This window comes from Ambystoma mexicanum, chromosome 7q (assembly GCF_040938575.1).
Source record: "Ambystoma mexicanum isolate Mex_15411 chromosome 7q, UKY_AmexF1_1, whole genome shotgun sequence".
Taxonomy (NCBI): domain Eukaryota; kingdom Metazoa; phylum Chordata; class Amphibia; order Caudata; family Ambystomatidae; genus Ambystoma; species Ambystoma mexicanum.
The window spans coordinates 260,049,657-260,076,627 of NC_090941.1; positions in this window are offsets into that span (position 1 = coordinate 260,049,657).

Consider the following 26,971-nt stretch of genomic DNA (forward strand, 5'->3'; position numbering starts at 1 on the left):
GGGTATAATGGAAACGCACCCAGCCAAGGTTAAATGCATGTTTTGAAGTGATTTTAAATAAGTATTATAGAAAGTATTCAAATGTTTGCGATGTCTTTACCTATATTTGGCAACACACGAGGGAGATACCTTTGTGAAAGCGTACAAGGTCTCGATGTATCCCCCTCCCTCCCTCAGAAGGCTGCCAAGACATGAGAACAGAGCCCCGCTCTGCGCTATCACGCCTCCCCCGACCTGACTGGAGCCGCTTCAAAGACTTGTAACCCCACTGCAGCACCCAAGGCCGCGGCCAGCCACCTGCATCATTTACAGCATAGCAGTAAACCTTAGTTTAAACTCAAGCGTCCCCTTGTAAACCCCACAACCCACCGGACTGTCTCAGACTTATGGCCCTGTGCAACCAGGACACCCAACACTTTGACGACACACAGCGAAACATCTATAACCACTTCTAACAAGGCAGAAAGACCTGTACCACCCGCCCCAGTCCCCGAAGCTTAGCCCCTCGACCTACGGTCCCGGTCAACAGATCACAAGTAACCAGGCCTCGATATATTATCTCCAGACCCCTCACAAGGTGCATTCCTCCTGTGTTGCCTTAACCTATTGAAAGATTTACTAAAAGAGAATAGAACTGTAAATGACTGAATGACTGCGGGGTGCATGGCAGAGGGCAAGTAAGTCAGGAAAGGCATTCATCTCTGCCACAGGCCGCCTCAGCACACCAACACCGCCCGGATGAACTCAAGCCGACCTGCCAGGCCCAGCCCAACCCACGAGGGTGACCAGTGACGTCCTCCAGCCAAGACCAACCACACCGCAGCAGCACCTATAGTTATTCGTCGCCACCCAATCCCAATGAACTTGTGCCCCCTATAGTATGTAGGTTTTGATGACGTTTTTTGTAAATATATACGCCTGTCTTTGCTATTGTCAGACAGAGCGCTCTCGGAGTTTGCAGAGTTCTTTGCATGCCCAATTCTGATTGATAAACTCCCATTTACGCTCACCCGCACTCTGTCCTGGCCTTATTCCCATTTTGGGAGAGTCCTTCATTGTCTCTCATTGCGGGGAGGATCGTGCTGTTTGGGGACGCTTGCTTTCAGTGGTGACCCCGATAGCGTGATTTTTATTTCTTCCTAAACTCCTTCTAACCGTCCCCGTTTGGCACGAGAATCTCCGGTCGAAAAGGGATACGCACGGTGAGCCGGCTCCGGGAGGCGGCCCGCCAACGGCGACCGGTACACTAAGAAGTGTGCACTCAATAGAGAGGGGGTACGGGATCCCGGTTGAAAAATCCCCTTTGAGTACCGCTCGCCGGAGCCGGGGCTGACTGTTGAGCTGACGGCGACACTGCCTGGACGGACCCAGTTTCGGAGAGTATCGGTTCAAGACGGGCACGTGAGTACTGAGTGCGAGCGATCTTAAGGGGAGTGGGGAGTGAAGTGTAGGACAGGAAACGAAGAGGGGGTACGCAGATCTACTAAAGATCATCTTAAAATTTCCTTGCTTTTTCTTTGCACATGGCCATTAGGATTAAGAGATGAATAAGAGATAAAAGTGACGGGAACCTAGCTCCGAAAGGGGGTGGAAGGCGGCGCCGCATAGTGCTATCTTAACTAGTACTGGGAATATATGAAGAAGTGGAGTATAAAATAAAAGTGTTCAGCAAAAGGGGACACTGAGAGTACATTAGTGACCGCTATTACTTTTTTCCTTTTCTTAAGGGTAGGGGGGAGAATAAAGAACTGTGATTAGCACAGACTTGGGGAGACAGTAAGAGAAACAAAGTCCTATTAGAAGGAGGGGAAAACAGGTTAATATCTATATATATATATATATGCGCATCTAGATACTCAAATAAGGCGATTAGGGACAGCCGGCTAGGGAGGAAAGGGAGGGCAGCTTGAATGGTGAATGGTGCCAAGAGGTGTGTGCACCTCGTATGTGCTAGAGGAGATTTTGACGTTGTGAATGTGTGAACGATTGGAAGTGCATAATAGTTAAATGGTCATAATAAGTGTGGTCGGATAAAAGTTTTTTCTCTCTTCAGAAAACGCCAATATAGTGGAGTGAGTGAGTACCTTTTTGATTTCCAGTCTGACATTGTCAAACCAAAGGATGGGTTGCTCTTGTTTGTGCCCCTCAAAAAGAACATAATAGACATTGTGCACGGCCAGTTTTGTATTGTGCAGTCAGGGAGGGGGAGAGCCCAAAGGGACCCAGCATTGAATGTGAGGTAATATATAAAGAATAATATTGATACGACAGTTACATTGTAGTTGCAAACACACGAGGCACATCAGCACTAGGAGGGCACAGAGATGGGGGCTGAAACACCCTTATCACATATTTGTAAGAATCTCCCGGGATACGTGGAGCGGATTAAAAAATATCATGACCAATGGGTGACCGAGCTAAAGGATACCACCGCCTAAGACACCAGTACTAAATACTGATCTCCCGTCCACCACAGACAATCCACTGCTAATACAAAGAGATGTCAAAGAAGGCTCAAGTGTAGCGCCACCAGTAGAGGTAATAAGCTTGTACCCGATAATAAAGAAGCCTGTGCCCGCAGAGGGGTACAGTGATCCCACTTACATACCTCCCCCGAGAGATACTACACCCCTCCGGCCCACGGCACCTCCGCCATACGAAAGCACGAGGGAGCGAGCCCAGGCAGGCGCACAAAGGGTGGATATAGAGAAGCTCACAGATGATTTAGAATCAAGACTGACGATAGCAAAGGATGAGCTCTCGAGGATAAAAGACATATGCGAACGGACAGCACTAGATGCAACTAGATCAGGGCGCACGTCCAGAGCGCTAGGTGAAAATCGAAAGCCTGAAGAGGGGTGGAAAAATGGCGAGATTTTGTTCAGAATTGAGGAAGAACCAACGCGAATAATAGAAGCACGGTCCGGAGAGGGAGATGGTGCAAGCGAGGAAAGGCGGGGGGGACTTAGAGAGGAGTTGCTGTGTGATATAAGGGACGAGGTAGAAGAAAGCAACAGGTTGAGTATGGCAATAGGAGGGGGAAGCGAGGGGGAGGAAGGTACGTGTTCGCTGGGAACCCTGGATGATGAGTGGACGGGCCGACTAAGGAACAGAGTGGGAAAAATGGCATCACTGGGGACATCAACAGCTCAAACGGGTCCGGACGGAACGACAAAAGGAAGGCTACAGCTCCCGTTGATACACAGGGGAGGAGGGAGGCCTAACTATATCCCATGGGCACAGATGGATAAAGCCAATTTATTAAAGCTATTGCCCCCGTTGTCAGGAGGGGCAAGTAAGTGGATATATGCCTTTGAGAAACATACTGCCGGGGTACCCCTAGCCATAGGAGATGTGAAAAGTCTACTCGTATCAGCGGTAGGTGACCAGGCTGAAAGGGTATGGGTTAAGGCCGGTTTCCCGGGAGTAACGTTAGACTGTGACCGCCATGATGGGGCATCATTTAACACGGTGCGTGCCAGGGTGTGGGATGCCTTACGCGAAACATTCCCAGACACACCGGACTTGCAGTCAGTGATGCAGTGTACAATGAATGACGGGGAAGAGGCTATGGATTATATTTTCCGGGTCCAAGAGATGTGGAGAGCAGAAACGGGCACGCCCTGGTATCAATCGACATCTTTATTTTATTTTATTATAAAGAGAGGGCTCCCAAAGGAAGTGCAGAAGGCGCTTGACAAGATAGCAGGTATTGAAGCAAAAGGATGGCCAGAAATTCAAAGCATAATAGTACACCATTGTAAAAGAATAAAGGAGAGGGAGAAGGAGGTGGCGCAGAAAAGATTGGCAGACGAGGCGAAGTTAGTACAGTCAAAGTTAGTGAAGGTTGCAGCAGCAGTAGCCGCGCTCCCACACAGTAGGGAGGGAGATGAGGAGGAGGAGGGGCTGATAGCACTCCAAGGAAGGGTGGCAACTAATTGGGCAGGACCAGCACAGCGGCAGTGGACTGAGCAAGAGCAAGGTGGAAGCCCGCAGTGGCAAGAGTGGACCCCTCGAGGGGGACGAGGTGGGTACAGGGGCCGGAGAGGAGGCGGACAGGGGTATGGAGGAATGGGAGGAAATGGATGGCAGGGTCCCAGGGGCCCCAAAGGGAGTTGCTGGAACTGTGGAAGATGGGGACATTACTCCAGGGAATGCAGAAGTAGACAAAACAATGGGTTCCAGGAGGGGGAGGCTTATGGTCATCCACACCCGGGAAGCCCATACGGTCTCCCAATGGGACAACAGCAGCTAAGGAACCCTGGCCAGGGTACCACGGGCCAGCAACAAGGACACCAGTATAGGACACAGAACCACCCCCAAAACAATGACAGCATGCAATACACGCCAGGTAACCCTTTCGCGACAACAGCAAACGGGGCCCCCGCGCCAGCGCCTTACAGCGGCATGTCGGTAGTTTCCGGAAATGTCTTTAATGAGGGAGGGGCGACGAGATACCCCGCATAGGACAGCCCACAGAGAACACTTGCGTGTCCAGTTCTATCCACCACCTACAATGCAGCAGAGGAACCATTGGTAGGGGCGCAGATAGGAGACAAGCAATTTATATTCATGGTTGATTCGGGAGCGGAGAAATCATGTATCAGAGAGGGCCGATTCCCGTTATCTAACAGGAAATTAGAGACGCAGGGGTTCTCTAGGGCTGTAGTTGAAGTTCCTTATACAGAAGCTTTGGATGTAACAGTGGGGGGTAAGACTGTGAAGGCACCCTTATTGTATTACGAACATTCCCCAATTAACTTGCTAGGGAGGGATCTCCTGAGTAAACTCAACATGACCATATCATTTACCGAGAGAGGGATAGTGTGTTCCACACCCGGGATATGCCCCTTGCGTGCAATGTTGGTAGTGCAAGCCTACACAACCACGCAGGAAATACGAGGACTGCCACAAAATGAGGAAATGTTTATCAAAGGGCTGAAGACTCTGGCCCTCATAATTCCCGAGCTGAGAAGCATGGACTGGAGGATCCCGGCGGAGTTCCTCTACCGCCCCATAGTATGCCCCAACGCAGCACCAGGATCAGTGGTATCGTTAGATTTGCACGCTGTGCAAGTGTCAGCAAAAAGAATAGCTGTGATCGGAGAGGACGAGGAAGGGTGTGAGTGGCGCACAGTGCTATGCACAAACGCCAACATCGCCCTGCGAGAGGTAACAGATGAGGATCTCTTCTCAGACTCAGAAGGGGATGGTGAAATAGTGATGGAAATAGCGATGCCCTGTGATATTTTAATACAAGCAAGGGAGACTCCCGTCCAATTGATGACGGTGGTAGGAGCACCACCGTCGTTTTCTGATGACGACATGAGGCTCGTACCAAACAGCTTATGGACGACAGGCCCCCATGATGTGGGACTGTTGCATGGGGTACAGCCTGTGGTAATAAAGCTAAAGCAAGGAGCAATTTTACCACGAGTTAAACAGTATCCTCTGTCTCGTGAAGCTGAAGAAGGGATAAAAGAGACAATAAATGCCCTACTAGCACTAGGGATAATAGTGCCTTCAAACTCCCCATGTAATACTTGCATTTATCCGATCAAAAAAGCAAAAGGGGGGTCGTGGAGGATGATACAAGACCTATGCCCCCTCAATGATGTAATTCAGAAGGAGTTCCCTCTAGTCCCGAACCCCGCATCAATACTATGCAGCATCCCGAAAGAGGCATCACATTTCACAGTAGTGGATTTGAAAAATGCATTTTTCTCTATACCCCTGGCTGAAGAGAGTAGATACCTTACCGCCTTCACACTGGGGGGTAAAAGGTATGAGCATTGCAGATTACCACAGGGTTACTGCGAGAGCCCGAGCATCTTCAATCGTGTATTACATGAAGACCTAGGAAACCTATCAGTTGAGAGCACCATTATTCAGTACGTAGACGATTTGCTAGTTTGCGCACGAAACGAAAAGACATGCAGAGCAGATTCCGTAACATTGTTGACCTTGCTGGCCAACAAGGGGTACAAAGTGGACAAGGGAAAGCTACAGTACTGTCTGACAGAGGTCCTGTACCTAGGGCAGCTGATTTCAAGAGATGGGAAAAGAATAATACCAGACAGGGTAGAAGCCATAAGATCAGTACAAGAACCCACAACAGTAAAAGACATGCAGAAATTTTTGGGAATGTGCAATTATTGCCGAGCATGGATATTAGATTATGCGGCATACACCAGGCCCTTATTACAAGCATTAAAGGTGGCCCAACAGGAGAACAGGAAGATGGAACGGACAGAAGAGATGAGTTCCTCCTTCCAAACACTAAAAGAGTTGATTTCAAGTGCCCCAGTACTCGCAAACCCTGATTATGGACGCGAGTTTTACCTATTCTCACACTGCAAGGAAACACTGATGACAGCAGTCCTGACACAAAAAACATCTTTGGGACACAAGCCATTGGCTTACTATAGTGGCACTTTAGATGCTGTGATGCAGGGCCATTTCGCGTGCGAGCAATCACTCGCTGCAGCCGCGTTCGCGATTGAGAAAAGTGCCACAATAGTAATGGGTTGCCCTGTGACATTGTTTGTGGAACATTCATTATTTGCAATACTCGAGAGATCAAAAAGCACACTGACCACACAGCGGGCGACCGCCTACGAGGTTATACTGTCCAGTGCCAACATCAATATAGTAAGATGCAAGACAGTGAACCCCGCCACATTCATTACAGAAGCGTGCACGCTCGAAGACATGCAGAACCACGATTGCGCAACCTACACAGGAGGAAGCGGGGAGGAGACAGTGGTGTGTGAGAACGCTCTAAGCGAAGGGGAAGTGTACTTTGTGGATGGGTCCGCATCAATTGACGCGGACACGGGAGAAAAACACGTTGGCATGGCAGTGGTGAGGTTAGAAGACGGTGAGTATGAAACACTGGTACAATATCGTCTCCCATCACATTACTCCGCGCAGGCAGCAGAACTGATTGCACTCATAGAAGCACTACATGCAGCAAAGGGTTGTGCAGTGACGATATACACAGACTCAGCTTACATGACAACGACAGTACATGGAGGCCTAGCAAGATGGGGGCGGAGGGGCTTTAGGAGGGCAGATGGAACACCTGTCCAGCATGCAGAATTGTTAAAAGAGTTAATTGAGGCCCTGCAAAACCCCACTGCAGTAGCAATAGTAAAGTGCCAAGCACATACGTCCAACACAGATGTTGTGTCTTTAGGGAACGCGGCAGCGGACGCGGCCGCCAAGGAGGCTTCCTATTTTCAGAAAAATGACACAGGTGAGTACATGCTTAAGGACAAAACAAACGAAGAGCCCCCAGAGGGATATAATATCATGCCCATACCACAAATAATAGAATTACAGGAAGGAGCCAGTGCAGAGGAAAAACTATTGTGGACAAAGCGAGGGTGCAGCAAGTCAGGAACAGACCTGCTGTGGAGGCAAAATAACTCGGGGAAGGTGGTAATGCCAATTCAGCTACTAGAGATTGCATTTCAACAGCTACACTTCCCTGCACATAACACCAAACAACACATCGCAGCAGAAATACAGGAAGAATGGTTCGTGCCCTGTCTTCAGGAGCATGTGTCTCGATTGGCAATGGAATGTACAACATGCCAAATATACAATTCAGGGATGACATTACGCACTCTCCGGGGAACAATCCCTAAACCCATTGGCCCATTCAAGGAACTACACATAGATTACGCAGACATGGGGGAAAGGTGTCATGGTGCACGGTACATGATTGTGGTCGTGTGCCCATTTTCAAGGTGGGTGGAAGCAGGACCCTGCGCGCGACCCGATGCCAAGAGCGCCGCCAAGTTCCTAGTAAGGGAAGTATTCCCGCGCTGGGGAATTTGTGACGTGATCCGCTCAGACAATGGCACTCATTTTGTGAATGAGCTTTTTAAGGAAGTGACTACATTGCTGGGAATAAAACATAAATTATGCTCAATTTATCATCCTCAAAGTAATGGCGTAGTGGAAAAGATGAACGGACTGTTGAAGGGCAGGTTATCAAAACTATGCTTCTCATTAAAAAAGAATTGGATTTACTGCCTACCGCTTGCGCTATTTGAGTTGCGAAACCAGCCAAGCAAAGACCACCATTTGTCCCCGCACGAGATCGTGACTGGGAGACGGATGAACACAGCACATTCACCACTGCGCGAACACTCAGACGCTCACAGAAGCGCCGCGATATTGGGAGATGAGTTCACAGACTATTTAAAGAAACTGACAAGGGCAGCGCGCGTGATAGCAAAGCAATTGTCCCCACCCTTCACTAGAGAAGAGGGAAATGTAACAGGCGCTGTCACGGAGCCAGAGCAACAACTACAGCTAACGCCAGGCGACTGGATATATGTCAGAAGTTTTGTGCATCGGTGGAATGCCCCACGATTCCATGGCCCATATGAAGTAATATTTTGCACGCCTACAGCGGTAAAGGTCAAAGGGTTGAGGTACTGGGTGCACTTGACCGATGTACGGAAGGCATATAGCAACGTACAAGAGGAGGTAGATGGGGAGGCACAGACAACAGCAAACGCTGCAACTGAGCAGAATGACTGAATATGAACTTGCGTGTATGTGCTGGTACTGAATTTGAAGAAATGCACAACTGATAAAGATGCAAAAAAAAAAAAAAAAAAAAAAAAGGGGAAAATTTTGTTTTAACTTTGATCTTGTTGAGTATGAATATATCATATACATATATTAAATGGAATGCCAAACTATGAGCGTGTATACACCCTTGTCTGTGAATACCCCTCCCCGCATCCCCACCCGCTTCCATTCCCCGTCACATGTATATTGGCACTGATGGTGCCAACAAAAATGTTTACATGTATGCACTCAATGCACTTTTATATCTTAAAACAGGAGCTTCCATGGCATCTAACGGGCGGCCTGCAACGGATAAATTTACTAGAATTAGAGAATGGTTAACTGTGAAATGTATATATTCGTATGAATGTGGACTATCTGCGTGCATTATATTGTTTTTTACATTATTATTTGGTCTGGTTACATACTGGTTCATAGCGGTCATCTCTATCGAGATGAACGAGGGGGGAGGGAGCAACACAACTATTGGGACCAATACAACTGCAAGTGTCAACGCAACTACAAGGGAAGGTGATTTTTTGATATGGGATGGAACTAAACTTGTGTGGGGCTACTATACTACGTCACCCAATGTTGTCATCTCACACGATGGAGGGCCAAAAAGTGAAAGACAAAACAACACACTGTCCCCACCTGAGATGTCTAATTACAATGCTCACAGTTTAAACGACCGAAATCCCTCTGCCATATCATGGTTGTATAATACCCCCACCAGCCAACCTGCCCCCACGACCATAGAGAATCAAAGAATGAGAGAAACACATGAAATATTATATGATGACTGGGTGAAGGGGGGCGGGAATGAGAAAGGGGGGTCTAGTTTGTCTCGTGCCCAGGGAATCGGGAAGAATATGAGGAATAAGAACAATAGACGGAAGAGGGAAGCAGGGAGGAGGAAGTATGATGAGTACTATGGGCTAGGCCTAGATAAGATGGAAGACCCACGACACCCCCACCAAACAAATAAGTGGTATGCAGATATGAGTGCCACAGCTAAACAAACAACAAACGAGAGCTGTTATGTTTGCTCCCTCATCCCTCACGCATCAGGTACACCCAAAGTACTGTTACCCAAAGAGTTGCCGATTATAGATGCCCAATGTCTCCTTCATCTCACGTTGTGCAGAATTAAGAACACTTTCCAGGCACATGAAGTGACTTTTCAAATGCTGCAGAACGAGAAAACGTGCTACCCAAAACCGACAGGGGTTGTATGTCTGAAAGAACCATTTTTTGCAATCGAAGGGACACTTTTTTCTGATAACAAGTGGAAGAATGAAGAAGTAATGTGTAAAGCTGAAGCACTGAGGGGTGTGGCACCGGAGAAATTGCAATGGATAAAAGAAACATGCACACCCGTATGGAGAGAACACATTTCAAAATTAACCTGGGTCACGCCAATTGAAATGCCTTTCAAGTTGCAGAATGAAATAGACTATGAACTATGTTTCAAAGGAGAGGGGAGAACGTCCATGGGGACGAACAAGAAGTGCAACAAAACCCTCACTATCCCAGACCTAAGAAAAGGGACTGCGGCCCTTATGGACACGTATTGGGTATGTGGAAACCAGGCATACCTACACCTCCCCCCGTCGTGGAGTGGCAGCTGCTCAATGGCCGCTCTGCACTCAGCTCTAATGGTGATACCAGAAAGCCACATCGATGGAAGCAAAAGGACACAGGAACGCACACAACAGAGTGTGGGCCAACCAACTGCAGAACCACGAATGTATGTCCTGTCTTCTGGAAGCAAGGAAGAGGTGCTGACCCGCAACAGACGAGCATCAAACTATATATCGAAGGCATCATCAGAACTATTGGCCCAGATCCCAGACAAATATCGATTATTCAGCTCAGCAGAAACATTCTTTGCCTCGCTCGTATCAAGTGTCCAAGCAAGGGCTAACGCAAAATGGCTCCAGATAACACGCTGGGAATTAATTCAGCTGGCGAACGACACTGAAGAAGGTTTTAACATAATAAAGGTCGAACTAAGAGCCTTGCGACTGATGACCATGCAAAACAGGTATGTCCTGGACCTGTTGACGGCGATGGACGGCGGTGTTTGCCGAAAAATAGGAAGTGCCTGCTGCACTTTCGTACCTTCTGAAGACGCAGAAAACGGCTCCCTGTCCCATGTGATCGAAGCAGTCCACAACCTAGGAGAAAAAATGAAGATGGAAGGCGGAGCAGAAGATAGTACATGGTTCGGTAACCTCTTCTCCTGGGTCCCCTCATGGCTTGGAACAACAATGAAATTTTTGATGCCAGCTGTGGTGTTCCTCCTATTGATTTTCTGCCTATGCCAGGTGGGTCTTCGAGTCTGTGCTAACGCAGTACCAAATGGTGCAATGATGATGGTGACAATGGGCAACTCACACGGTACAATAAAAACGGTGCAAGAAGCACAAGTACAAACAGGGGTAGACAACACACCAAGGTACCAACTGGTGCCCATGTACCATGACAAGGATATTGTAGATAAGCTTTGGCACACCACCATCAAAGAGCCCCGCATACTAGAATGGTACGAGGAAGTGTGGGTAGATTTGGAAGGAGATGGTGGGTGCATATATCTTACGTGTACTCCAGATGAATACGCCAGGAGAGGTGAGAGTTTAAGGGGGGTGTGCAGAGCATGGATGCCTATCAAAGGAACTCCTGCATGGGATGAGGCGGTGATGGACGAAGCAGAGTGTAGGAGGATAGAGGAGTTAAAGAATTCGTTACTTTAGTAACGAAAGGGGGGAAATGTAGGGGAGGACTGGTCCAGGAGACCCCTCTCGCCTGCGTTTCTTCCCCAGGTGAGGGCTATGGCCCATTGGGCGTTCCCTCATGCCACCCGGGCCCAGGTGGTGGAGGGCTCACCCACTGGAGACATTGCCCGCATGTATCGAATGCCCACATGTATTGATTACAACACAAATTTAGTTAGGCCCAAAAACCATTCTCTGCCCGGTAAAGATGGTGTGAGCTCAGCGCACTGTAGCGCGGCCCCCACCCTTGGAGAACATCCCTGTTGTCGCAGCACCCTGGCAGATCCGCTGCGAGCACGTTCCCACGAACAAGACGGACATGAGCTAGCGAAATACGCTAACATTGTAACAGTTCACCTCCCGCAGTGTACCATCACTATCAGCATGACCCAGCCAGCAGGCCTGAACAGTGAAATGAACAGCAAAATGGTCCTCTGATGGCAGACAGTCTTTACATATATATGTATATATGAATGTCAAGTCCTCTTGCATTATTTCTTTCTTCCACAAAATATACACGCCTGTAGAATGTATTAAAATGAGAGAGTATGCTCCCATGATATAAGCTATAGCGAGCCCGCACCATTGCAGGTGGATGCTAATGATAAAGGGACGCTCCAGGGATCTGTTCGTTGCGTGTATCACTGGGCAGCCTACCTCACATGGTTTCGCGCCATAACTAAAACTAATGCTGCTAGAGTACGCGAGAAAGCGGATGCAACTATACTATGAACTCATGTCAAGAATGCACAAGAGTGCACTTATCATGTGTGAATGTCTGAGCCCCTCATATGCTACCACCGTCACGTACAGGGGCGGATCGTTTTCTATGTACTCCACTGATCTAACCACTACCTCATTTACTGCAAATGTATATGCATGTAACTAAAACACTGTAGCTGCTAGAATATAATGTACAAAAATGGTGCTCGGACTGGGTATAATGGAAACGCACCCAGCCAAGGTTAAATGCATGTTTTGAAGTGATTTTAAATAAGTATTATAGAAAGTATTCAAATGTTTGCGATGTCTTTACCTATATTTGGCAACACACGAGGGAGATACCTTTGTGAAAGCGTACAAGGTCTCGATGTATCCCCCTCCCTCCCTCAGAAGGCTGCCAAGACATGAGAACAGAGCTCCGCTCTGCGCTATCACGCCTCCCCCGACCTGACTGGAGCCGCTTCAAAGACTTGTAACACCACTGCAGCACCCAAGGCCGCGGCCAGCCACCTGCATCATTTACAGCATAGCAGTAAACCTTAGTTTAAACTCAAGCGTCCCCTTGTAAACCCCACAACCCACCGGACTGTCTCAGACTTATGGCCCTGTGCAACCAGGACACCCAACACTTTGACGACACACAGCGAAACATCTATAACCACTTCTAACAAGGCAGAAAGACCTGTACCACCCGCCCCAGTCCCCGAAGCTTAGCCCCTCGACCTACGGTCCCGGTCAACAGATCACAAGTAACCAGGCCTCGATATATTATCTCCAGACCCCTCACAAGGTGCATTCCTCCTGTGTTGCCTTAACCTATTGAAAGATTTACTAAAAGAGAATAGAACTGTAAATGACTGAATGACTGCGGGGTGCATGGCAGAGGGCAAGTAAGTCAGGAAAGGCATTCATCTCTGCCACAGGCCGCCTCAGCACACCAACACCGCCCGGATGAACTCAAGCCGACCTGCCAGGCCCAGCCCAACCCACGAGGGTGACCAGTGACGTCCTCCAGCCAAGACCAACCACACCGCAGCAGCACCTATAGTTAGTCGTCGCCACCCAATCCCAATGAACTTGTGCCCCCTATAGTATGTAGGTTTTGATGACGTTTTTTGTAAATATATACGCCTGTCTTTGCTATTGTCAGACAGAGCGCTCTCGGAGTTTGCAGAGTTCTTTGCATGCCCAATTCTGATTGATAAACTCCCATTTACGCTCACCCGCACTCTGTCCTGGCCTTATTCCCATTTTGGGAGAGTCCTTCATTGTCTCTCATTGCGGGGAGGATCGTGCTGTTTGGGGACGCTTGCTTTCAGGTTCAAATTACTGAAATGGATGTAATGAGTGCAATGGACAAAATGAACAAAATGGGCGAAATGAATAAAGAGAAGAGGATGGAAAGATGAATACAAGAGACTAACGAGTACACAGACAGATTACACCGACTTATGAATGCATGGCATAAATGGAAAATATAGAATAGACGATTCAAGTACATGAGACAAGTGTAGTGCATGAAACAGATAGAGAGCACGGAACCGATCCAGTGCATATGACAAGTGACAAGGCCTGAAATCGATAATGCATGATGAATAAACAAAGTGAATGGAGTGGATGAAATCGTTATAATGGATGAAGCGCGTGGAACGGATGAGCGCGCTGAGCGGACAAATGCGTTGAGCAGATGAGTGAGTAGATCGGATGAGTGTATAGAACGCATGAGAATGTTGTGCGGATGAGTGTGTTGAGCGGATGGGGTGTAGAGCCGATGAGTGTGTAGAGGATGAGTGCGTAAGTGCAGAGGAGTATGTAGAATGCAGGAGTGCATTAGAACAGATGAATGTGCAGAGCGGATGAGTGTATAGAGCAGAGGAGAGTATAGAGCCGATGAGTGTATAGAGCAGATGAGTGTATAGAACGGATGAGTGTTTAGAGCGGATGAGCGTATAGAGCAGATGAGTGCGTATGAGCGAATGACTTTGTAGAGCAGAAGAGTGTATATAGCTGATGACTGCATAGAAAGAACAAGTGCATAGAGTGGATGAGTGCCGGGATCGGATGAGTGCGCTGAGCGGATTGGCACGCAGAGCGGTAGAGTGCGTAGAGCAGTAGAGTGCGCAGAGTGGATGAGTGCGCATAGCGGTAGAGTGCGCAGAGCGGAAGAGTGTGTAGAACGGAGAAATGTGTAAGAATGGAGGAGTGTGTAGAGTGGATGAATGCGTAGAACATACTAATCGGTAGAGCGGACGAGTGTATGGAGCAGACAAGTGCATAAGAGCGAATGAATGCGTAAGAGCGGAGGGGTGCGTGAGAGCGGAGGGGTGCGTGAGAGCGGGTGAGTGCATGAGAGTGGGTGGGTGCATAGAGTGGGTGAGTGTGTAGAGCGGGTGAATGCGTAGAGCGTGAGATAGCATAAAGCAGACGAGTGTATAGAGCAGATGACTGCATAGGGCGGATGAATGCGTAAAGCAGATGAGTACATAGAGCATGTAGAGCGGATGAGTGCCTAGAGCAGATGAGTGCCTAGAGCAGATGAGTGCGAAGAGCGGATGAGTGCGAAGAGCGGATGAGTGCGTAGAGCGGATGAGTACATAGAGCCATTGAGTGCGTAGAGCAGATGGAATGGGTGAGTATGTGGATGGAATGGGTGACGTATGTGGATGGAATACAACGAGTGATGTATGTGGATGCAACGGGTGACGTATCTGGATGGAACGGGTGACGTATGTGGTTGGAACGGGTGATGTATGTGGATGGAACGGGTGACGTATGTTGATGCAATGGGTGACGTATGTGGATGGAACGGGTGATGTATGTGGATGGAACGGGTGACGTATGTGGATGGAACGAGCGAAATATGTGGATGGATTGGATGAAATATGTGGAAGGTACTGGTGTAATATGTGAAAAGTATGGGAAATATGTAGATGGGATGGGTGAAATACGTGGGTCGGGTGAATAAAACAACGTAGATATACACGGAACGGATCGGAGTATATGGAACAGATTCAAATGCATGGAACGGATTCAAGTGCATGGAGCGGATTGGATTGTGTGGAGCGGATTGGAGTGCATGGAGCAGACTGGAGTGCGTGGAGCGGACTGGAGTGCATGGAGCGGACTGGAGTGCATGGAGCAGACTGAAGTGCATGGAACGGATTGGAGCGCATAGAATTGCGCGACTTACATGGAATGGTTGGAATGCATGGAAGTTTGAAAGAGCATGTAACCCACCATGTCACACCACCACGCTTACTCTCTTCTCTACACTACCATTCAACGAGAACACAGAGATACTATGACACCATTCGGTATAGCTATTCTCATACCAACATATGCCTCATACTCCCCATCACTCTCACTAAACACTGCTGGTTACACACCCCCAGCCAGGCGTTCTCCTCAGGCCTAATGCAGCCACAATTGGTCTGGATAAATCCTGCCAGAACAAACACATACTCTTGATCTCTCATCCACCACACCTACCGCTAAGAAGCAGCTATTACACTAATGCCACACCAGCTGCACACATATCCGGTGCTCACACGCACCTTTGGCTCTCTCTACTCCCTCTACTGACGTGAACTTCAGTTCCCAAGGGCGTTCAACCTACCAGCGCCTTCAGACCATACCAATGGTACATAAGGCGCTATATAAATGCAAAGTAACATAACATAACATAACTTAATGACTGTATTAGCTGTTTTGTTTGCACTTTTTGACAAAATCTGCTAGAGATGGATGATTATTTTGGACACTTTTATTTTGATTTGCTCTACTTCTGCATTGCTTTCTACGGAGTTGATTTTTGGTAGGCATTCTTTAGGGTTTGTTGGAGAAAGAAAGACAGTGTGGGTTGGGCTGTTGTGCATTGTATGCATGCTTTTGTGCATGAGTGTCTGAGTATGATCGTAAGGATGATTGTGGAGGTGTGTTGTTGGGCAATGGGCAGCTACATCAAGTTGGGAAGGTTATTCTTGTATTTGTGTGTTATTATAGTGGGCTTGAGATGACAATATAAAGTATGCAACTGGTAAAGGAAGCGCTAATACTACATCTAATGGGAAAGGGTTAATACACTTCTTTGTTCTACAATACTAAAATGCTAGTGTGTTTGAGTAACAGTTAGAACATTATGTTAGTATTGTACTTACTCTTTTGTATGGAAAGAGTAGGTTTCTTCGAAGTCGTTCTCACTTCAGATGCTGCTGCTTTTCAGGAGAGTGGTCTTCACTGCAATTGTAAAAGAAAGAAGTTAGTGAATATGTGTTTTTTTAGCACTTTTGTTAATGTAGACATTGTTTTTTTTGTTTTTGTAGTAGTAGTGTTTTCTTACAACTCAGCATAGAATGCATATGCACTTTCCTTTGCCTATGTGCATCCTGTATATTTTATTTAGAATCTGTTAGTTGAATATGTTTTACAAATGAGTATAATAGTAAACGTATAGAGCATACTTATTTTTTTAATGGTATGTTATTGGATGGTAAGAGGTAGAAGAAATAATATATGCATTTGTGAAGGTGTGGGAAATAAAGGATTAGGATTTCATATAGAAGCAGGGGTGCTGTTTGAGCTGGGAGCCTTTGTAATGATATTATCTGTGTGTGTGCTTGAATGAAGATGTTATGAATCGCCGGCGGACCTGGTCGATTTGGCACCGCTGGCGTCACATCTCGTCAATATATCGCGCTACACCCAAGATGGCGTATCGTTCTCCCAAGATGGCGCATCTCAATGACAGGAGGCTCCTCCCTCTTACCCGGAAACAGCTCATCTGAACCAGAAGCCGGGACAGCAGTGCATTGCTACTGCTTACTGTAGCCACGTTACCTGAGTAATCGGATAGCTTACGAACTCTCTAGCGAATCCTTACCTTTCTGCAACTTTCCACTTTCCTTACCTCCCGTTTCCTTTGTATTGCAGGTAGTTCCCTCCTACGCGCCCACTGAGCATAGACGCGATTCTTCCCGCTCATAGCATAACCCGAGACCCTTTTCAAGTAGGTTTCGTAATTTATCGGAGATCAGGTTTGTGTCTTGCTGCTATTTAGCCGGCAATAACTCTTCGCCTTTTCAGGTAGCATTCCTCGCTGCTAACGAGGATCCTTGGTACAAGACTACATTACCCACAACTCTTTCACCTCAAGTCACGGAAAGTGTCTTTACCAACTTAGGTAAATGGAATCCTCAATAGAGTAGTAATAGAGTAGAGCTTTCTAACTGCCACTTGAAACCTCTCCTTTCTCTTACTCTGTTTATTAAAGGAATCGAGCGTGTTTACCAACAGCAAGACTTCCTATCTCTCTTCTCTCTCGTTCAGCAAATCTACATCCCGGAAAGGTACCTTCATTCACTTTTACCTTCTGATATTCCTTCCTGTAAGACCCTCTATTAATTCTCTTCTTGTTATTCTAGTTACATCCACGAGAAGTAGAATATACTTACGAGTAAAGGGGAAGACTACGCTCACTAGCCAGTTCCTCATCGGAAAGAGCGGGTGTCCGCGGGCAGGGTGTGCCACATCCGGGGTTTCTCAGCAAATGCAGCATGGAAAGGGGACTGTAGGGATCAGCCAATCAGATGTTGAGGTTGTGTTTTGAGTTGAAAGATGCTGTGTGTAGTGAAGATGGTAGAAGTGGAGAAAATCAGGGTGTTGGTGGTTGGAGATATGTTTGTGCATGGTTTGGAGTAGTATGCTAAATGTAGGAATGTGGCAAACAATTTTGATTTTAAAGGAGTTGAGCTGGTGTGGAGCACTGTGCCTGGTTTTAATGTGCAGGAAATTGTTCAAGTTTGTAGCGATATGGGCAGGGTAAACATTCCACATGTAGTTGTTTTACACTGTGGTACTTTGCATGTGGGCCCCTGCTTTGTTGGCAGATTTGGAATATTTGGTTCAGGCAGTAATGAACATACTTGCAAATGTCAAGGTTATTTGGTTTAGTACCTAGGGCAATGTGAGACCATAGTTTTGTTTTTTGTCCTCAGCAGGTGGAAAAAAGAAGATGTAGGGTGTGGTTTATTGAGGTAGGTCACAGACTTTCTCATTCTCTGTTTTACAGTAATGTTGGTATCATTATATTCGACCCATCCACAGCTCTTTTCTATATATGCAGTGTAGTGACGTGCATTGGTTGTGGGTCCTGCGTGGTAGATTATACCTACTGTTGTGAAGGTTTTTTACCAAGTGATAGTTTACCATGTGTAAATCCAGTTAGCTTGCAGTTGTTTTTGGTACAATCTGTATTCTAACGTGAAAGCATTACTATTATGTATTTACTATGTGTCTGTGTTTGTAAGGTGGCAAGACGCCCATACTGTTCATCTTGCTAGTGATCGAAAGTGGGATAGTACAAACACACGTGTGCCAATCATAGGCCTCTAATATATAACTGCGGTCATTGGGGTCAGGGTCCGCAACGTGGCCGGAAGGGGTTTCAGCAGTGTTTGCTCGGACATTCTCATACAAGCACATTTTGTCAGGGCTCAAGACATGCCAAAGCCTTGCGATTCACAGTGCGTCCAATGTGCTTGTTATACCCAAAAGGGACAACACGTGACTCATGATGAACATTTGTGAATCGAGATTGAAGAAAACAATTATGTATTTGGTTGAATATGGCAATTGCTGGATGTTCTCGGAGCGTTTATTGTGAAATAAAAGTACTTTACAAATTGTACAGTTTTGCTATTTCCTTTAAAAGTATGGTTTTATATTCAAAATTGGGACGTGCTGTGTTGTGAGATGATATGTGTTGATATTCCGGGTTCTGCGTCAAGTAACGTTATCGCAAATGTGATGATTGGGTGCGTTTTACTACGCTGTATAGTAATGTTCTAGAGATAGGTGGAGAATATCACTAGGTTTGGTGATGTCAGCCTCAAGGGCGGGGCATATCAATTAGTGCCGCCAGGGCAGTCCACCTTGGGTGATGCGGCAACGGATAAGATTATCACAAGATGGCCATGCCCTAGTGCCTGATTTTGCATGTGTAAAAATGAGGACAATTACGGTAAGGTGCATAGGAAATGTTTGTACGATTGATCAACGTATGCTTAGAAGCACATGCCCGAACACTTGGGAAAATAATATTTCTGAGTGCACTATTCTTTTCATAGATCCATTTTTTGCTGCGTTCGTTGCAGATGATTTTCTAAGGTCTGTTTCTGTATTATTTTTAATGTCTGTATGGTGTGTTTAAAAAAATGGTAAGTACACATAAAGTAATGGGTAATAATTTGTTTATATCGCGAAGTGTAGTATCTTTCATTAGTATCAATCTTTTCACTTATTTCATGTAGCCAGTCGACGTACGGACAGATCAGAGAGCACTCGCCATTGTAGGAGTCTGGTGGAAGACAGCACAGCCGCGAGGAGCTGCAATGACTCTGTACTTACGGAGCGCCCAGCCGTAGAGTACCCAAGATATTGCAGATAGTGGGACTCTAAGATTAAAGGAGAGGTTTGCCACCTGCTGTCGTTTAAAACCGACAGATAACCCGAGGTGTAGAGGAAGAAAAGGCTCTGGATAGCCTAATCACCAATCATATAACATCAGGCTGCATAGATTACGAGATCAGGTCGAGTAGACGAAGAGATATCATTAGATATTATCGGTGGACTGACAGACAGATGTAAGAAAATGAATACCTTTGATCAACTTGTGAGCTTACACATCTATACACAAGATACCTATTCAGTGTTTTATTTTCCTAGCAGAAAGAAGAAAGGGTTTGGAACAGTTGACCATCCCCTTAAGAAATTGAAAAGACAAGACCAGTGTGCACATTACAAATTTGTGTGTTACTCACCCTAGATGAATTTCCTATCCAAATGTATAAAGATGTAAGGAAAGAAACATGTTGGGTCTATGATGAATGTTGAATGAAACGAGTAAATGAGTGACGGATGCACGAAGTGTGAGAGGGTATGGAGACTTGTGTGAAGCACCATGAATAGAGATGGAGTGATACAATAGATCTTTGATGAGAAATGTTTCCATGTACGAAACATTAACCAATGAATTTGAGTACCAAACAAATTGTTCTTGATGTGTTGCTCGGTTGGTGTACAAATCACAAAATGATTGCTAGAATATTGTTGAATTATATGATATGTAAAATGTGATATATATTTTTTACTGTGTTTTATAGAATATGAAATAAATTGATACTTTTTGATACAAAAGAAAGAAGTTGGAAGTTGTATGTTGGAATTTAATACAAATAGAGACATTCTAGTGTGGAAGACACGAGTGGGTATAGGAAAGCAAGTGACCCTTTGAACAAATTATATTGTGAGTATTACTACTCTGAAAAAGGCTGTTCTAAAGTGGTCCACCTAAAGATTACCTCTAGTCTCCCTGAGGTATTTGAGTTCACTTATTTCATCTCAAGGAAAATTTTCGTCCAGTCATTCCCAAGTAGTAGACATTTCTGTGTAAAAAGAAATATATTACATGGACGCGGTAGCGTCCATGTAGTTATGGTTAAATTGGTGTTTCCATAGGAAGAGCATTTTTTGGGTGGCTTATAACTTCGCTCCCTCTGGACGAATCCTCACCAAACTTTGCAAAAAAAGTATATGGCCCACTCAGAATTATTTTTGCAAAGGTTGAGAGGTTTGGTCCGGGGGGCAAATTTATAGGGGGGGTCCCAAAACTTTTGTTTTTTCCCATAGACATAATGGGAAAAAACTTTGCGCACGCCTACAGCCCAAACCGCTGGATGGATTTACACCAAATTTGCGGCAGGAGCGGGGGCTTGGTCCCGAAAGCGTGCTTTTGCAAATTTGGTGTAAATCCGTCCAGTAGTTTTTTTTAAAAGTACCAAAATGTAAGGCAAAAAAATTAGTGATATCTCCGTTCGCTTCGCGGATGGACTTCCCTGTTCGCTCTGCGGACAGTGCCTTGATTGGCCGAGCAGCTTGCGCGATGCCCGCGGACACCCGATGTGTTCGCTGATTGGATGGCGTGGTGCGTGAAGCGCGTCAGATTTTCTGTGGCGCCCGCCATCTTGCATTCGCGGACGACCGCGGACAGCACGGTGAAACTTGGATTAAAAATTGTATTTAGTGGAGTGTGTTGGTGTGTAAGAGTGTTTGGGGAGGGTGGGGGAGTGTAAGTTAGGTTCAATGTTCTGTTTTTTTTATATGCTAGACACTTTTGTTGTGTTCGATTTGTCTGCGGACAACACAGCTGTTCTGAAATGTTCTATATAAACTAAATGGTGGGGTGTTCTGAGGACGGAGTATGTGTACGTTTTGTTCGCAAGCAAGCTAAAATTGAGTTAAGAACACTCGCGGTGTCCATAAATGTTCGTACATAAACAAAATGGGGGTGTCCTGAGGACGCTGTCCAATTGTACTCTGGCAAGTTGAATGTGTTCTAAGAACACTTGCGTTGTCCTGAAATGCTCTGATTACTTACCAGTAATCTTCATTACTCCTAGTCCTACTCTTCCTCGTCACAGTACTGACGACCCTCCTCACCCTCCATGCAGGGAAGGTCCCATGCTCCGGCTTGGTAATATGAAACTGAGTGATGTGGATGTGGGGGAGGAGTTATAGGAATTTAAAGAAATAGAAGAAGGTCCTGTGTCGGAGGCAGGGCCTCATGAAGTAAGTACTGGGAGGAGGAAGAGTGGACGTGGAGGTAATGTTTGCAATTAAACAAAATGGGGGTGTTCTGAGAACGCTGTTCGTATTGTTCGTTGTCAGGTTGAAAGTGTTCTAAGAACCCTCCTTATGTCCGTTGACATTACAATTTCTTATGGCCCTTACCCGACTTTTTGTCCACTAAACAAACGATAAATCAGGCTGCTGTGCGTCGACATTATGTGATAATCGTATCACTTGCCCCATCGACCTGGCTGACCTGCTTTTGCGACACTAAATCATATCTCCCGCCCCTAAGCCTGACATTATCAAAGCATTCATATTCCCCGTCTCTCTCCGTGACGGTACAGGGTGCGTAGCCAAATGCGCCCAGTCGTCTCCAGTCCTACGCGACTTTACACAGAACCTGGAAAACAACACAGATCATCTCACAACACAGCGCGCAACAATTCGGAATATGAAACTGTGATTTAAAAGCAAACAGCAAGATTGTACCTTTCATAAAGTACTTTTATTTGACATCAAATGTTTAGAGAATATTCAGCGATTTGCATTTGTCTTTGCTGTTGATCCGCAAAAGTTCATCTTGAGTCACGCGCTATTCCTTTGCGGTACACAGGGTGTTGGTTTATGATAAAAGAAGCACTATGGTGGCATTGATAATCGGAAGGCTGTTCCAACAACGAGGCATTAGACCACCATAATGGTTGGTGTGTTGCTGCTAGCCGCTAGTACCGCGTAAGGGCATATTGGTCCTTGGCGATTGTCCCATAAAATGGTGAGGTTCATGAAGTTGTTTAGAAGTAGCTGCACCTGGCAGTTAAAAAATCCATCGGCTGGGGTTTGAAAATCGTGGCATTCACAGTACGGGAGGACATACCTGTTTTAAAAAACATAAATTAGTCTCACCAGCCGATCTTCATTAAAAATATTCATTTTATTTATTAGGGCGTTTGTGATGTCATCTTTGATGTCCTGGGTGTTAGTGTTAGCAGTGCACGGTGGCGCGAGTTATGGTTGCTTATCTTACCATAACTGCCGAATTTCAGGGGTTTTTTGGTTTTACTTTGAACCATAACGTCCCTCTAACAAAGTTTTTTCACTGAATTTCATAGGTTTTTAGTAGCGCAACTTAAACATAACGTCCCTTTAACAAAGTTTTTTTTACTGAATTTCATAGGTTTTTAGTAGCAAAAGTTACCCATAACTTCCCTTTAACAAAGTTTTTTCACTGAATTTCAAAGGTTTTTAGTAGCGCAACTTAACCATAACGTCCCTTTAACAAAGTTTTTTCACTGAATTGCATAGGTTTTTAGTAGCGCAACTTAACCATATCGTCCCTTTAACGAAGTTTTTTTACTGAATAGAATATATATATATATATATTACACTGCCACGATAGTGGCAGTGTAGTTATGGTTAAGTTGGTGTCTCCATAGGAAGAGCACTTTTTTGGCGGCTTATAACTTCGCCCCCTCTGGACGAATCCTCACCAAACTTTGCAAAAAAAGTATATGGCCCAGTCTAATTTTTTTTTGCAAAGTTTGGTGAGGATTCGTTCAGGGGAGGAAAAGTTATATGGGGGGTCCCAAAATTTCTGGTTTTCCTCACGCCTACAGCCAAACCGCTGGACGGATTTTCACCAAATGTGGACCAGGAGCAGAGGTTTGGTCCCGAAAGCATGCTTTTGCAAATTTGGTGAAAATCCGTCCAGTAGTTATTTTTTTAAATGACCAAAAAGTAGGTCGAAAAAATGTTGTGATATCTGTGTTTGCTTCGCGGACCCACTTCCCTGTTCGCTCTGCGGACAGGACGGTGATTAGGCAAGCAGCTTGCATGATGTCTGCGGACATCTGACATGCTCTCTCATTGGATGCGGTGAAAGCGTGCAGTGCATCTGGCTTCAGAGACGCCCGCCATCTTTCTTTGCCGCATGAGAGGCTGTGTCAGGTCAGCAGGAGCGTGTCTGTCTTCTGTTCCTCCCACCCCCGCTCATGCCCCGTGTGTCCTTTCTGTCCCTCCCACCCCCGCTCATGCTCCGTGTGTCCTTCCTGTCCCCCCCACCCCCACTCATGCTCCGTGTCTCCCCTGTTCCTCCAGCCCCCCGCTCACGCATTCGCACACGGTGGCCAGCGGAGGGCCGAGGAGCGGGATCTGCCGCACAAACTCATGTCCGTGTTTTTGTTTGTCTCCTGACATACAAACCCCCCACCCCCCGCTCATGCCTCGTGTGTCTCTCTCCCTCCCCCCACCCCCCGCTCATGCCCTGTGTGTCTCTCTCCCTCCCCCCCACCCCCCACCCATGCCCCGTGTGTCTCTTCCCTCCCCCCCGCTCATGCCCTGTGTGTCTCTTCCCTCCCCCCACCTCCCGCTCATGCCCTGTGTGTCTCTCTCCCTCCCCCCCACCCCCTGCTCATGCCCCGTGTGTCTCTTCCTTCCCCCCCACCCCCCGCTCATGCCCCGTGTGTCTCTTCCCTCCCCCCACCCCCCACTCATGCCCCATGTGTCTCTCTCCCTCCCCCCACCCCCCGCTCATGCCCCGTGTGTCTCTCTCCCTCCCCCCACCCCCCCGCTCATGCTCTGTGTCTGTCTCCTGTTGCCCCCCACCCCCGGCTCATGCCCCGTGTCTGTCTCCTGTTCCCCCCACCCCCGCTCATGCCCCGTGTCTCTCCTGTTGCCCCCACCACCCCACTCATGCCCCGTGTCTGTCTCCTGTTGCCCCCCACTCATGCCCCGTGTCTGTCTCCTGTTCTCCCCACCCCCCGCTCATGCCCCGTGTCTGTCTCCTGTTGCCCCCCACCTCCCGCTCATGCCCCGTGTCTGTCGACTGTTCTCCCCACCCCCTGTTCATGCCCCTTATCTGTCTCCTCTTCCCCCCACCCCCCCGCTCATGCCCTGTGTCTGTCTCCTGTTGCCCCCCACGCCCCCGCTCATGCCCCGTGTCTGTCTCCTGTTCTCCCCACCCCTTGCTCATGCCCCACGTCTGTCTCCTGTTCCCCCCACCCCTGCTCATGCCCCATGTCTCTTCCCTCCCCCCCACCCCCCGCTCATGCCCCGTGTGCCTCTTACCTCCCCCCCACCCCCCGCTCATGCCCCGTGTGTCGCTTCCCTCCCCCCCACCCCCGCTCATGCCCCGTGTGTCTCTCTCCTTCACAAGAACCCCCGCTCATGCCCCATGTGTCTCTTCCCTCCCCCCCACCTCCTGCTCATGCCCCGTGTGTCTCTCCCCCTCCCCCCTACACCCGCTCATTCCCCGTGTGTCTCTCTCCCTCCCCCTATCCCCTGCTCATGCCCCATGTCTGTCTACTGTTCTCCCCACACCCCGCTCATGCCCCATATCTGTCTCCTCTTACCCCCACACCCGCTCATGCCCCCTGTCTGTCCTGTTGCCCCCCACCCCCCGCTCATGCCCCGTGTCTGTCTCCTGTGCCCCCAACCGCTCATTCCCTGTGTCTGTCTCCTGTTCCCCCACCCGCTCATGCCCCGTGTCACTGTCTTGTTGCCCCCCACCCCCTCACTCATGCCCCGTGTCTGTCTCCTGTTCTCCCCACCCCCCGCTCATGCCCCATGTCTGTCTCCTGTTGCCCCCCACCACCCCGCTCACGCCCCGTGTCTGTCTCCTGTTGCCCCCCACCCCCTGCTCAAGCCCCGTGTCTGTCCCTGTTGTTCCCCCCACCCCCTGCTCATGCCCCGCATCTGTCTCCTGTTGCCCACCTCCCCCGCTCATGCCCCGTGTCTGTCTCCTGTTCTCCGCACCCCCTACTCATGCCCCGTGTATGTCTCCTGTTCCCCCCACCCCCCGCTCACGCCCCATGTTTGTCTCCTGTTGCCCCCTATCCCCTGCTCATGCCCCGTGTCTGTCTCCTGTTGCCCCCCACCCCCTGCTCATGCCCCGTGTCTGTCTCTGTTGTTCCCCCCACCCCCCGCCCATACCCTGTGTCTGTCTCCTGTTCCTCCCACCCCCCGCTCATGCCCTGTGTCTCTCTCCTGTTGCCCCCCAACCCCCGCTCATGCCCCGTGTCTGTCTCCTGTTCCCCCCACCTGCTCATGCACCTTGTCTCTCTCCTGTTGCCCCCACCCCCGCTCATGCCCCATGTCTGTATCCTGTAGCCCCCCACCCCCGTTCATGCCCTGTGTCTCTCTCCTATTGCCCCCACACCCTGCTCATGCCCCGTGTATGTCTCTGTTGTTCCCCCCACCCCCCGCTCTTGCCCCGTGTCTGTCTCCTGTCACCCCACCGCCTGCTCATGCCCAGTGTCTCTCTCCTGTTGCCCCCACCCCCGCTCATACCCCGTGTCTGTCTCCTGTACCCCCCACCCCCTGCTCATGCCCCGTGTCTGTCTCCTGTTCCCCCACCCGCTCATGACCCGTGTCTCTCTCCTGTTGCCCCCCACCCCCTGCTCATGCCCCGTGTCTGTCTCATGTACCCCCCCACCCCCCGCTCATGCCCTGTGTCTCTCTCCTGTGGCCCCCCACCCCCTGCTCATGCCCCGTGTCTGTCTTCTGTACCCCCCACCCCCCGCTCATGCCCTGTGTCTCTCTCTGTTGCCCGCCACCCCCCGTTCATGCCCCGTGTCTGTCTTCTGTTCCCCCCACCCCCCGCTAATGCCCCATGTCTGTCTCCTGTTCCCCCAACCCCGCTCATGCCCCGTGTCTGTCTCCTGTTGCCCCCCACCCATGCCCCATATCTGTTTCCTGTACCCCCCCACCCCTCGCTCATGCCCCGTGTTTGTCTCCTGTTGCCCCCTACCCCCCGCTCATGCCCCGTGTCTGTCTCCTGTTGCCCCCACCCCCTGCACATGCCCCGTGTCTGTCTCTGTTGTTCCCCCCATCCCCCGCTAATGCCCTGTGTCTGTCTCCTGTTCCTCCCAGCCCCCGCTCATGCCCTGTGTCTCTCTCCGGTTGCCCCCCAACCCCCGCTCATGCCCCGTGTCTGTCTCCTGTTCACCCCACCTGCTCATGCACCGTGTCTCTCTCCTGTTGCCCCCCCGCTCATGCCCCGTGTCTGTCTCCTGTACCCCCCACCCCTGCTAATGCCCTGTGTCTCTTTCCTATTGACCCCCACACCCCGCTCATGCCCCGTGTATGTCTCTGTTGTTCCCCCCACCCCCCGCTCTTGCCCCGTGTCTGTCTCCTGTCACCCCACCCCCTGATAATGCCCCATGTCTCTCTCCTGTTGCCCCCACCCCTGCTCATACCCCGTGTCTGTCTCCTGTACCCCCCACCCCCTGCTCATGCCCTGTGTCTGTCTCCTGTTCCCC